This window comes from Rhinolophus sinicus, chromosome 16 (genome assembly GCF_057876585.1).
Source record: "Rhinolophus sinicus isolate RSI-liver-muscle chromosome 16, RSI-T2T, whole genome shotgun sequence".
Taxonomy (NCBI): Eukaryota; Metazoa; Chordata; class Mammalia; order Chiroptera; family Rhinolophidae; genus Rhinolophus; species Rhinolophus sinicus.
Genome location: NC_142516.1, coordinates 21,411,133 through 21,424,146, shown reverse-complemented (window position 1 = coordinate 21,424,146; position 13,014 = coordinate 21,411,133). Strand labels below are relative to the sequence as shown.

The window sequence follows — 13,014 nt, the reverse complement described above, 5'->3', positions numbered from 1 at the left end:
TGAACTATTGCACTTCCCCAAAGGAACATGACACCAACCTCAGGTTTAGGAAGAAAGAGAAAGCACGACTCAACGTTAATATGTAAGAAATTTATAAAGAGAAATATGCCTCTACGTGGCAAAAACAAACAAATAAGTGGTTTTTTTTTTTTTCTTTTTTAAAAGGATAATGTTTCTAGAACTACTCTAAATTATACAAATTGACAGTTGTGGAAAATTTAGAGCATTACGGAGTAAATTGCATGGGCCTGGCGGGATGTGCTCGTTCTCCTGCTGAGCAGCTGTGTGATCCTGGACACATCTCTTCCCTTCTCTGGCCTTCATTTATTTCTTCATCTTCCAGAGCTTTCATGACAGAGCTTTCATGGATTGGGGAAGTACTGGGCCGTTTGCATCAAGCACAATCTTTTAGCGCCCTCTACCGTCCAGTTGCAGCACTGTCAGTGGTGTAGTTAGATTGAAAGGAGAGACTGCCAATATGCCTGCAAGGAGTGGTGAGCCACCAAGGGCACCCCCGGGAAAAGTCCGTGACATGAAGCAAAAACCAGTCCCGTACCAGCCCATCCATGACTTAGAAGGTCTGTTGATGCTGCCCACACAATTTCAATTGTTTTCTGAAGTACTTGCTCCCGAGTGCATGTGTCCCCACACTCTCACTCCCATACAGTACTACCTCTATTATTACAACTATCACATTGGACGGCAATTACCTACCGTGTCTGTCTTTTCAAGCGTACGGCCTGGTGTTACTCACATGTACATTCTCTCCCTGCCCCCAGTAGAGTGTATGACACCAGGACTTCAATTCAAGTTTACTGAATAGGTGATGAACGGAGAGAAGAATGAATGAACCAACAAAAGAGAGAGAGAGCCTCCCTGGAGAAAGGCTGGGGTGGAGAGGAGCAGTGAGTTTGGAACTAGTGAACCTCAGGTTCAGCAAGGTTCCCAGATGATCTCACATTGCACTGGCATCTTTTCAAAGTTGGAGTGGGGAAGAGGTTTCGTGAAGGGGGCTAATGGAGGGCTTTTGGGTCTTTTGGGGTGCTGTTTAATGTGTTGGTTACTGTATGGGGGTTCATCTCGTGAAAATGCATTGAGCTGTGCACTTATGTGCACTTATGATTTGTGCATCTTTCTGTTGTGCTTTGATAAAAAGCTTACGTAAATCTGATTTGCGAGGGGTGGTAGTAGATATGTCTCCTTATGCCTTCCTTGATCCAGAAGTAGAGGCAGGTGCCAGGTTGTTGAGTTTCTCTGAATGAGCCATCTCTGTTTGCTGCCTCAGACTCTAGCTTCTGATCACCCAACTCTACCGAAATCAATCTCCAGGGGTCAGACCTATTGGACTTTTCCAGTTTTTGACACTCACCCACTTTCCCTTTCTTGAAATACTCCTGCCCCTTGGCTTCCAGAATTCAATGTTTTTGCTGTCTTTGGCGTCAGCTCCATCTCCTTTGCAGGACCCTCTCTTTCAAGAACCATTCCTTGAAGTTCCTGAGTGTTCTGGGCTAGGCCTGTCCTGTTTCTAACTCTGCAAATTCTCCCTGGATGATCTCATCCCCTCTTATGGCCAACCCGGTGCTGATGACTCACAGATAAATAACTTAAGCCCATACTTCTCTCCTGGGCTCTGGACCACTTAGCCAACTGCTTCTTTGAGACTCCGCTTGAACATCTCAGTGGCAACTCCATTCAACATGCCCCAGGGTGGAATTCACTTTCTCTCTGCACCCCTATCCAAACACATATTCCTCCTTATGTGTTCCTTATTTCAGTAAGTGGCCCCACCATCTACCTGGGCTTGGGCTTAATTCCCTGTGCTAGGCTATATTATTGTTTCACAAATGCTCTCCCTTCCCTTTCTGTCTGGGAGCAGAGTACACTTCTGCACTCCACTGATTTGGGCTTATTCATGGGTCTTGCTTTGAATGAAAGAATGACTGTGGCCGTCCCAATAGAGGCTCTAGTGGCATTGTGCTCGGAGGCATTTGTGTTTCTGCTTCCCACGGTACTCCTGCCATCCATTGTGAGAAGAGCACGCCACAGACAGCTGTTGCTCCTTCAGCCCAGGTCCCTGAACGGGAGGGATGTGGGTCAGACCTGAACTTGACCTGTAGCCTGGAGCTGAGCAAAGCAGAGCTAGGTTGAGCCTCGCTGACCCATAGATCCATGGGTAAGAAATAAATGTTCATTATTGTAAGCCACTAAGATTCATGTACTTTTTTTTATCTCCTCACCCCCCACCCCCCACCCCCTGTTGAAGCAAGCCTTTTCAATTCTACCGCCTACATCTGCCTTGATACACCCAAGACTTCCATATCCCACTGCTGCAGGCCTAGCCCAGGATTTTATCATCTCTTGCTTGGGCTCTTGCAAATCTTTTTTATGGTGTCCTCACATTCGATCTTGTCCCTTCTAGTCTAATCTCCATACTGAAGCATCATAGAAACAACCTTCATGAAATCCAGGTCTGTTCCAATCCTTCTTTAGGCACCCAAGGGCCTGCTGTCACCCTTAGATAAACAGCCAAGTCCATGGCACTCAAGGCCCATAACCCTCTGTACCCTGTGGCATCTCCTGCTCCCCTTGCAGCACTTTTTGGTCCTTTCCATGCTCTGTCTACACGGTCCTCTTTCAGCATCTTGAAAGTCCCATACTCTCTCTTGCCCTGGGCCTTTGCCGTGCCTTCTCCTCTGCCTGGAACACAATCCCACTTCCTTTGTCCAAAGTCACCTGAATCACACCTGTCATCCTTCTGCGGTCAATTGAGTAATGACATCCTTTAAAAAGTCCCTCCTGATGCCCATTGGTCTAGGTGAGGTCCATTTTGTTTTGGTTCCCATGGCACCTTGAGCTTTTCCTACCAAAAACGCTTATCCAACTATTTCCCAGCTCTAATTCACTTCTCTTTCCCAGTAGACTTGATCTCCCACACAAGCAGGGACTACTATGTATGTTGTTGATTCTCACATTCCTGGTGTTTAAAAAGGAACCTGGGCTCATCCTCAGGAGCTCTAATGTTGTTTGTTGAATAAACATTATGTGAAAATAGTAGAAATGAGCCAAAGAAGTCCAAGATGGAAATGAGAACCATAGAAGGGACTCAGTGTCTAACATCATCCTTTCATTGTACAGATGGGGAAATCGAGGCTCAGAGAGGGCTTGACTAGACCAAAGTCCTCGAGGCTGTCAGGGACTGAGCTGGAATTTGAGGGTTTCGATGGGGATAGTCTGGGTTTTGTTTGCTGTCTGATTTGTCTAAGAAACAAAGGCTTCTTAGAGTCTTAGGATGAGGAACATTAGGATCGCCTGAGAGGCTGGTAGACTCTTAGGCCCTGCCCTAAGCCCACTGAATCAGAATCTTTACTTAACAAGATTTCCAGGTGTTTTGTAGACACAATAAAATCTGAGAAGCATTAGTTTCACAGACCAGGGCTACAGGGTGCCTGGCTTAAAAGTCATTCCAATTCATGCAAGAGAGTCAGCTGGTAAAGTGGAAAAGAAAACCTAGCCAAAATATTGTGGCATTCAGTGCAGGATGTAGATGAAAGCTCCTTTCAAAGCTTCAGATAGTTTGGAAGTCCAAAGCCTGGCCTGATGGAGGGCAATGCTTCACGTTCAGGTGAGCTGAATGAAGAGGTCTTGAATAAGGCCTCCCAGAAGCACAGCTCATCAGCAAGCCTGGTGATGCAAATTTCCAACTTGCATAGCTATTAAATTATATTTTTACAAACATATTTACTTATACAAACAATTCCACCATGCCACCTGAGGTGGTGGTGAAAGTGGTATATTCACACCCTGCTGATGACATTGTCAGCTGGTATAGCCTGTTTGGTAAACACTATAATGAGTAGCAATAACTATAACATTTTTTTACCTCCTTGGACCAAGTAATGCCATTCAGGGGGTATTAAAATAATGCGAAGGAGCTAAGTCAACAGAAGTGAGAAAGCTATATGCATGAAGATGTTTACTACAGCCAACAGTGAAAAATACTAAATAACAAGGGAATGGCTGAGCACATAGTGATATGGTATTTCACGAAGGCCATTTAAAATTAATTATAACCAGTATATCTCACTTCACCTGCTTGGGGTCCACTGGTGGGTAAGACATGGTCCCTGGGTTTTCAGTTCTGACTCTAATATTTACGGTGTGACTCTGGGCAAGTAAATGTAAACATATTTTAGCAACTCTTAGTTTGGTTAATTCTACTTCCTTGTGAATTAATTCTCTTTCTTGGCACTGGTACTCCTCTTCTTCAGTATTGGCTTTCGTCAAATATTTGGCAATTCTTGGGTGCCTTCTCTCCTTTGACTGTAGAAATGTCTGGTAAGCTTATGATAGTGGTAGGAATGGTCCAAATCACTGCCTCTCATCATCGTTGAGGAGATACCCTGGCCTCCAGTAGGGAGATTCCTCATCCCCCACTCCATGAGTTTTCTAGAAATCTGGAGCCTCGGAATCTACACTCAGTACTTCCACTTAAGAGAGATGCTGCTGTCTGTCTCTCATGAGGTCAAGGACAGGGAAGGGCCGACAGGTCTAGCTGCTCCTCAAAGTGGTTCTTAAATCATGGCTTTCAAAGCAGCAGCAGCAGCATCACCTGGAAACTTGTTAGAAATGCAAATTCTCAGGCCGCACCCCAGCTCCACTGAATCAGAAACTCTGGGGTGGGGTGCAGCCATCTATGCTTGAGTTCACTCCCCAGGTGATACCATTGCTCACTCCTATAGAGTACCCCAGTTGTCTCCTGGACAATCACTTTTTGTCTTCTTTGACCCTTCTTTGACAGCAGAAATTCTTGCAGGTACAGGCATACCTAATTTTATTGAACTCCACAGGTGTTGCGTCTTTTCACAAGTGGAAGGCAAGTGAAAGATCAGGATAGGACTCACTTTACTGAGATGCTTGCTTCATCGCCATGGTCTGGAACTGAACCCGCGATATCACCAAGGTACGCCTGTGACTCGCTCTACTGCGCTGGTCTGCAACTGAACCCATATGATTTCCAAGGTATGCTGGGTTTCAAGCTGAAGTTTCTTTCTTCCTGTTTCTCCATCCATCTGATTCCAACTGCTTTCTATCATTCAGAAATTCCCCACATTTTCTAGTGGGTTGGTAGCACCCATTCTTGCTTTCCACTGTTCTAGTGCATTTTTATTTTCAGTTTTGATTGTGGTAAAATACGTAGAACATAAAATTTACCATTTTAACATTTTTAAGTGTATAGCTCAGTACATGTTAAGTACATTCACATTGTTGTGCAACCATCACCACCATCCATCTCCAGAACTATTTTCATCTTGCAAAACTGAAACTCTATACCCATTAAACAACTCCCTAGCTAATGAATTTTTTAAGCATAGTTTTTCTGTCATTAAATGGAATTTTGGGTTGAAATTGAGGTCAACAGATGCATGGGCTCTGTATGCCATCTTTTTTAAAAAAAATGTGGTTAAATAAACATAATGAAATGTATCATTTTAACCATTTTTAGGTATATAGGCTTTAAATACATTCACATTTGTTGTGAATGTGCGACAATCACCATTACCCTTGTGCAGAACTTTTTCACATTCTCAAACTCAAACTTTGTACCCAGTAAACACCAACTTCCCATTCCTCCCCCACCCCCACTGTGGGGACAGAGCCAGGAGTGCAGTTTCCAGGCTCTCGGCCTCACGTGGAAAGGGGCTGGCTCAGGTAGTAAATGGCCATCAACTGTGATTGGATGGCCACCAGCTGTGGCTAGTTGGCCGTCCGCTGTAACCAGTGAGCCATTGGCCACTAATATAACTGCTGTGGCTACGCTAGCAGTAAATGGGGGCTAGCAAGATGATGGTGGCTGGGAAGCGCGGATTGCTGTTAGGACGGCGGGTTGCAGATTGTGTGGCTCCTGCTTCCTGTGTCTCTGGCCCAGCCGCCAGTGAGACTATAGTGGTGTGACTCCCCTATCTATGGCTCCGTGGGTGTTCCTTTTTGGCCTCACCATATCCTGCGTTCTTATGTGGGGAGCGGGAGCAGAGACCTCGCAGGCCGCCCCGCACGACACCCATCCCAGCCCCTGGCAACCATCAGTCTACTTCCTGTCTCTATGAATTTGACTAAGTACCTCATATGAGTGGAATTATACAGCATTTGTCCTTTTGTGACTGGCTTATTTCACTTAGCATAATGTCTTCAAGATTCATCCATGTTGTAGCAGGTGTCAGAATTTCCTTCCTTTTTAAGGCTGAATAATGTTCTATTGTATGTGTATAACACATTTTGTTTACCCATCCATCCTTCAAGGGACACTTGCGTTGCTTCCGTTTTTTGGATATTGTGAATAATCCAGCTATGAATGTGGGCGTGGAAATATTTCTTCATGTTCTTGCTTTTAATTCTTTCTGGTACGTAGACAGGAGTGGAGTTACTGGACCATATGGTAATTCTATTTTTAGTTTTTTTGAGGAACTGCCATACTGTTTTCTGTAGCGGCTGCACAATTTTATATTCCCAGGAGTGCACAAGGGTTCCAATCTCTCCACATCCTTGCCAACACTTGTTTTTTTCTGTTTTTTCTTTTTGCTTTTGTTTTTTTGATGATAGCCATCCTAACAGCTGTGAAGTATTACCCTATTGTGGCTTTGATTTTCATTTCCCTGATGTTTAGTGATGTTGAGCTTTTTTTTCACGGGCTTATTGGATATTTGTATATCTCTGGAGAAATATCTATTCTAGTACTTTGCTCATTTTTAAATTGTGTTATTTTTTCATTAAGTTTTATTTGTTCTTTATATATTCTAGATATTAATGCCTTATCAGATACATAGTCTGCAAATGTTTCTTCCCATTCTATTGGTTGCCTTTTCACTCTGTTAATGGTATTCTTTGATGCACAAATTTTTTCATTTTGATGAAGTCCAGTTTGTGTCTTTTTTTCTTTGGTTGCTTGTGCCTTTGGTGTCTTATCCAAGTAAATCAATGCCAAATCCTATGTCATGAAGCCTAATGTTTTCTTTTCTGTATGCCATCTTGATCTAGCCTCTAATAGCAGTTTCCAATTGTCTGCTAGTTAAACATAAATATCTAGCTTTTTCCCACCCCACTCTGCTGCAATCATTAGCATAAATGTTTAAAACCTGGCAATTTTGCTATCAATTCAAAGTGTAGATACAGTTGTTTTCTGAGGAAAGGCTAAGACTACCTGAGGTAAGGGCAGAAATGCCACTGACCTTGATCTTAACCTGGATCACATGCAAAGACACCTGGGAATAGTACAGTAGGCTAAATTTTTGGAATCAAGCCAACCTCACTCACAGTCTTGGCTTACAGCCTGCCTCTGCCACTGCTAGCTGGGTGATTTTGGGCAAGTTCCACCTCTTCGAGCTTCAGTTTCTATTTTATTATTTTATTTTTAAAATGTGGATAATAATACCTACCTTCAGGTGCAGTTGTGAGAATGGCAGATAATGTATATAAATGTCTGGCTCTTGAAAGCTGGGAGTTCTAATTATTAATTACACTGTGTTAGACTTGGTTGTCACTCAGTCCATCTCCTCTAGCCCGTGAGCATCTCCCAAGGTCAGGCGGGCACATCCTCATCTCTGGATCCCAATACTTGATCCCAAACCTGGTCAATGGGTGGACCTCAGTAGGTGTTTGTTGAGTGAATGATTTGGGAGGCGAAAAGCATTCCCTTGCAGCTGCCTGAAAGCCACATACATCACTGTCATGGCACACAGGTTTGAGGTTGTGAGCCTGAGAACTCAAGGGAAATACATTCTTGCTGTTTGAATGTATTTCTTTCCACATTATGGATGCCAAATGATGCCCATCTTTTCCTCACTCCTCTTCACTGCTGCAGTTATCTACGTACTTTCCAAATGAAACTGACCCTGCATCCATCGAAGATGGAATTTTGGAAGGGATTTTGGTGGAGGTGAAAGCCAGGTGCCCACATGCTCTGGAAATCCTGAGTCCGGGAAACTCCTCAGCCCTGGGATTTCCTTCAGAACAGTTGGTCAGTCTAGAAGGACAAGGGGAAGCTGATGGGCAGATACTCTGACTACAAGGTAGAGAGATCTTTTGAATCCCCTCTAAAGTTTGGTTTGATGGGTCTGGTATGGTTCCAATTGGTTATATTGAGTTTAGTACTTAGGTGAATATGGAGCAGATCGGATTTTCATTCCGGTTTCATTCACATTTTTATTCCCAGTACAAAGTAATTCCGTTGTCTATTTTTAAAAAGTTCCAGCATGCAACATTTCTTCTAAAGGGACCAAAGTTTGACTGAGAAAATAAATGTATTAATTTTGGATCATAGCTCCTTTTCTAAATCTATTTTTGGACTGCAATTTGTTCTCATCAAAACCATGCTTTTTTCCTTGATAAAGTATTTGTTCAAAGACACATCTTCATGAGTCATCTTCAGAGAAAGAGGAAGCAGGTTCATTTTTCTTTAAAAGTTCTGTTGGATGTCAAAGCTCGTAGGAGGTGCAAAACTATGGGCTTAAACCATTTTAAAACTTGATTTTAAACGAGTTGTGGCTAATACTTCCCACCCCAGTTATTATTTCTTTGTTCAAATTTAGGGGAGGATGATTACAGATTACTTAACCAAACCTGGTCAAGCAGACATTTTACATCCTGGTACATTCTTATGCCCTTTCACTGGGCCAGCAGACTCCCCATGTTCAGTGTCCATGGTTCCGGACCCTCCCCACTATGTTCAGTCCTCCACTCAACATGTGCAGGCTAAAACAGAGCTCTGAATAGCCATTCTCCTGTTTAAACGTCCTCACTAGTGATCCCACTTCTCCCAGGATTTAGTCCAAAAAGACATTCCAGGCTTGAATGAGCTGATACTCCATTGATCCCTGAGCTGCTTGCTTCCTGGGTCTCTCCCAGCCTCCTCAGGTCCCTCTACTTGTTCATCTAACACCAAATTAACCATTTGAAACTAAACAATTCAGTGGCATTTAGACATTTACGATGCTGTGCAACCATCACTACTATGTAGTTGCAGAACACTTGCATCACCCCAAAAGAAAACCCTGTACACATTAAGCAGTCACTCCCCATTGGTCTCCCCCCAACCCCTGGCGACCACCAGTCTGCTTTCTGACTCTATGGATTTCTCTATTCTGGATATTTCATATACTCAGAATCATTGCATGGAATATTATGTGGAATCGTATAACATGTGACCTTCTTTTATGCAATGCAATATTTTTGACTTTCATCTGCAGGCTGGCAGTATTAGAAATTCCTGTTTTTTGTTTTTTTTAATGTCTGAATAATATTTCATTGTGTGGCGATCCCACAACTTATACATTCATCTGTGTATGGCCATATGGCTATTGAGAATAGTGCGTGCGTGTACATGTGTTTGTTTGAGTCCCTGTTTTCACTTCTTTTGAGTGTATACGTAGGAATGGAATTGCTTGGTCATGTGGTAAGTCTGTTTAACATTTTGAGGAACTGCCAGACTGTTTTCCTCCCCTTTCTCTTGGGTTTCAATAATACAGTATATTCAAGGGAATTTCTGTCTTAGTTCAATTATAAGATGCCTGTCAGTAAAACAGGCTGTCTACATAGCTGAGGGCAGGAATTGTGCATGGCTGCACGGAGGTCTCAACAAATGTTCGTGGAATGGGATTGAGTATATAGGGGTTGTATAAAGTTTTATCCTGGAGGCAAAGGTGGTGTATTGTGGTAAGGCTTTGAATACGAGTGTTGAGCTCAGTGGTGATAGGGGGTGGGTGAGGTAGATATACTACCAGCTCCTTGGGACAAAGGGAAAAGAAGATCAGTAAGGTAGGACTAGTTATCCACAGATAACTTCTATTGCTGGTCTGCCTTTAACAAACTCATTATAATCCTCTGGGAAGTTAAATTCCTCTCTCTGTCAAGTGAAAAGGTTGAATAATTTAATAATATTTTATTATTATTTTTTTTTTGTTAGCTTTAAGCAATGGAAACTTTTTAAAAATATGAACTCACAGGTGAAAGCCATTGTGGCTGGAATATGCATGTGAGGGGAGAGGGTGGAAGGCAAGGGTAGGAGCCAGGGCAGGTCACCGACCAGAATGCAGGGCACCCTCTGTCCCTGCAGCCCCAAGGACCTTGGCAGGACCCCAAGATCCCAGCACATTCTCAGCTCCCCTCAGTGGCTCTGAGAGACTGTTGCTCTGCAATGATTAAGAAAGCTTAATGTACACGAGTATGTAATCTGCAAAGTATTTTTTCCAAGCAGTAGAGGGGAGCTTAAGGATTTAGAGAGCAACTTAAACAAAAAAAGAACAGAAGGTCCTTATGAAAAATTATAATGACCAGTACTCTTGCTTAAAAAGGGAATCTCCAATCTCTTTCGCACCCCTTCCTACTTAAAAAGAAAAGATGTCGCAGGTTGACTTCAAAAACAGAATTGTCAAGCATTTTTACTTTTCTAACTGAATGGGTTCCTGCATCATGACAGCATTTCCTCTAAAAATGTCCTGCTCTGTACCAGTGCTGAATGTGTCACTGGGCAGTCCTAGCCTTGTCCTTACACTCTGGGTTCCAATCTCTCTCCCCCCACCTCTGGTAAAATGTCTAAGAAGCATGACGTTGACACTCCACTCTCATGTTGTCTTTTCTCTCTAGTTCTTTGCTCTTGAGTTAGCCTGCAAAGTTTGGGGTCAGCGGAGTCTCCGAGACCACTTCCTGACACGTCTATCACATTGGCAGGCCATAACCTGTCTCTCCACAATGATCATTGATGACACTCATTTTACTTGGGTCTTGTTCACTTTATTTGTGCTGAAGTTCATTTGTAGGTGACACTTCTGAAAATATACTGCCTGAGCCTCGAAATCACTTCTATTAATATTTATTCATGTTGAGGCTCAGACGTTATTCAGGCATTGAGACTAAAGATGGTTTACACAGATGTCTGAATTAACAAAAAAAAAAAACAAAAAAAAAAACCCACGTTGTTTTTATCATTAACATTCCTAGTTGCCGTCAGAGAAGCACAGTTTAAGCGATGTAACCACAAACATTATCCACATTCCACTGTTAACCCTCTCATTCTTTTTGGAGAGGCTCTTCTTGAAATACTAGAACTTCCTTAAAAACAGTTTCTAAACAATGATTGCCTCCTTTGGCGGGAGAGCCCTAGTATAAAAATAAAAAGGAAGTCCAGTTTTAATATCCCTCTGATTTTACTTGCTTAATATTTGCTTTCACCCCCAAATGGGCATACATATATACACGCCCATATTTTCACCGTTTTGTAAATATTTTTTTAAAGGAAACTTACAGTTTTCTGACGGATGTCCGCACGCAGATAATCCTTCTTGCTCCACCATGATGCTCTTGGACTAATGGAGAATTGAATGCCGTAATCCTCTAAAACGATTTAGAAAAGCTCAAGTCTGTCTTGTAAAGCCCAGAAATTGTCTCAGAAATCTTGCCTCGGTTGGCTTTCAAAGTATAATGCAACATGATTATTTTCCTCTGGGGAAACCTGTGAGACAGGTCTTTGAGCTCCATTTAATGTGTCAGAGTTTTAATTGATTCTTTGCCATGTCTATCCACCCCATAATAGCAATGCTATGCATAGGACGTGTTTTACAGGAATAGTCACCCAGAGCTTAATTTGTTGTTGCACAGCAGACAGACGATTTCACAATGAAAATGAATGTTTCGTACCCTGATAATTTCTTCCTGATGAAGTGTGTTCTGCTGATACTGACAGTGCAATCCTTGATAGACTTCAATTAGCATTGATGTGGTTTTAGGGAAAACTGGGTCGCTGTTCCTTGCCAGTTCTAGAAGAACACTTTGGTTGAGAAGAGAGGTACCACAGAACTCTGATCCTTGAGTTCATCTACTTTTTTTCCTTCTTGAATCACAGGACAGGGGTGATCTACATGCTCTTATTAGAATCCCATATAAAGTACCTTCACATATGTTATCTCATTTGGTCCTCATGATAACTTTGTGAGGAGGGCAGGACAGGTATCATTATGCCCATTTTACAGGTAAGAAAATTGAGTCCCAAAGATCCTTGCAACCTACCCAAGAAACCACAGATAGTAAGTGACCAAATGAGGACTAGAAAGCAGATACTCTTTTTAGTAATTACCGTCTTTCTTAGAGAGCAGACAAGCTGCTCTACCCAGAGCTTCCTGCAGTACAATTAGTTCATTGATTCATTCAATCAACAAATATTTGTAGTGAGTATGAATTTTGGGGATCAAAATTCAGATCTGCCAAGCAAACGTAGCTTTATTTTTCTAGAACTTCAATTAAATTCTCTCTTGGGCCCTCATTTTTCCTCCTGGTGGCAGAAACGTGTCTGTCTGAGCTTGTGTTCAGGTCAAAGTCACCAGGGAAAAAGGGGAAAACCTGGAAAGCTTATCCCTGGAGAGCTTCTCCCCTTCTCTCTCTGTCTGCTTCTGTGTATTTTTCAGAGTCCTCAGGTAGTTGCTTTTTTATGTCTTCTACATAGTTTTTAGTTGTAATTAGAGATTAGAGAGAGGTAGGCTGTAGGGGACTTTATCCATTTTGTTGAGCACTAGAAGTTCTTCTAATTCTTTTTCAGTTTCATCTTCTTGCTTTTATATCTTTGATCTTTCTGGAATTAATTTTGAAGTAACGAGTAATGTCTATTATTATATAATATGTAATGTTATATAATAATAATTTATATAATAGTATAATATTAATATTGTATTATTATTATTATTACTACTACTACTACTACAGGATATCTTTGGTGGGAGAATAAATCAGGAACCTTAGTGGGAAGGCCAGGGGATTTGTAGTTAGATCAGTCTGGGTTCAAATGACTCCACCACTTACAAGTTTGTGACCTTGGACATAACCTCCCTAATCTCAGTTCCCTCATTGAGATACTGGGGATATGATAGTATCTGCCTCATGAGTTGCTGTGGGTATTAGATGAGATAATGCTAGTATTTTGCACAGTGTCTGGCACCTAGTAGGAACCTAATAAATGGCAGTTATTGTGGCTTT

The 13,014-nt window shown here is 42.2% G+C and overlaps 1 protein-coding gene across 1 annotated transcript in view; it reads right to left on the bottom strand.

Moving 5' to 3' along the window:
• Positions 1 to 11,317, bottom strand: part of PTPN3 (protein tyrosine phosphatase non-receptor type 3) — a 123,686-nt gene extending 112,369 nt beyond the window's left edge. The window contains exon 1 of the mRNA XM_088793217.1: positions 11,294 to 11,317. The gene's annotated coding sequence lies outside the window, so the exon portion shown is untranslated. The remainder of the gene's footprint in view (positions 1 to 11,293) is intronic.
• Between the last annotated feature and the right edge of the window lie 1,697 nt (positions 11,318 to 13,014).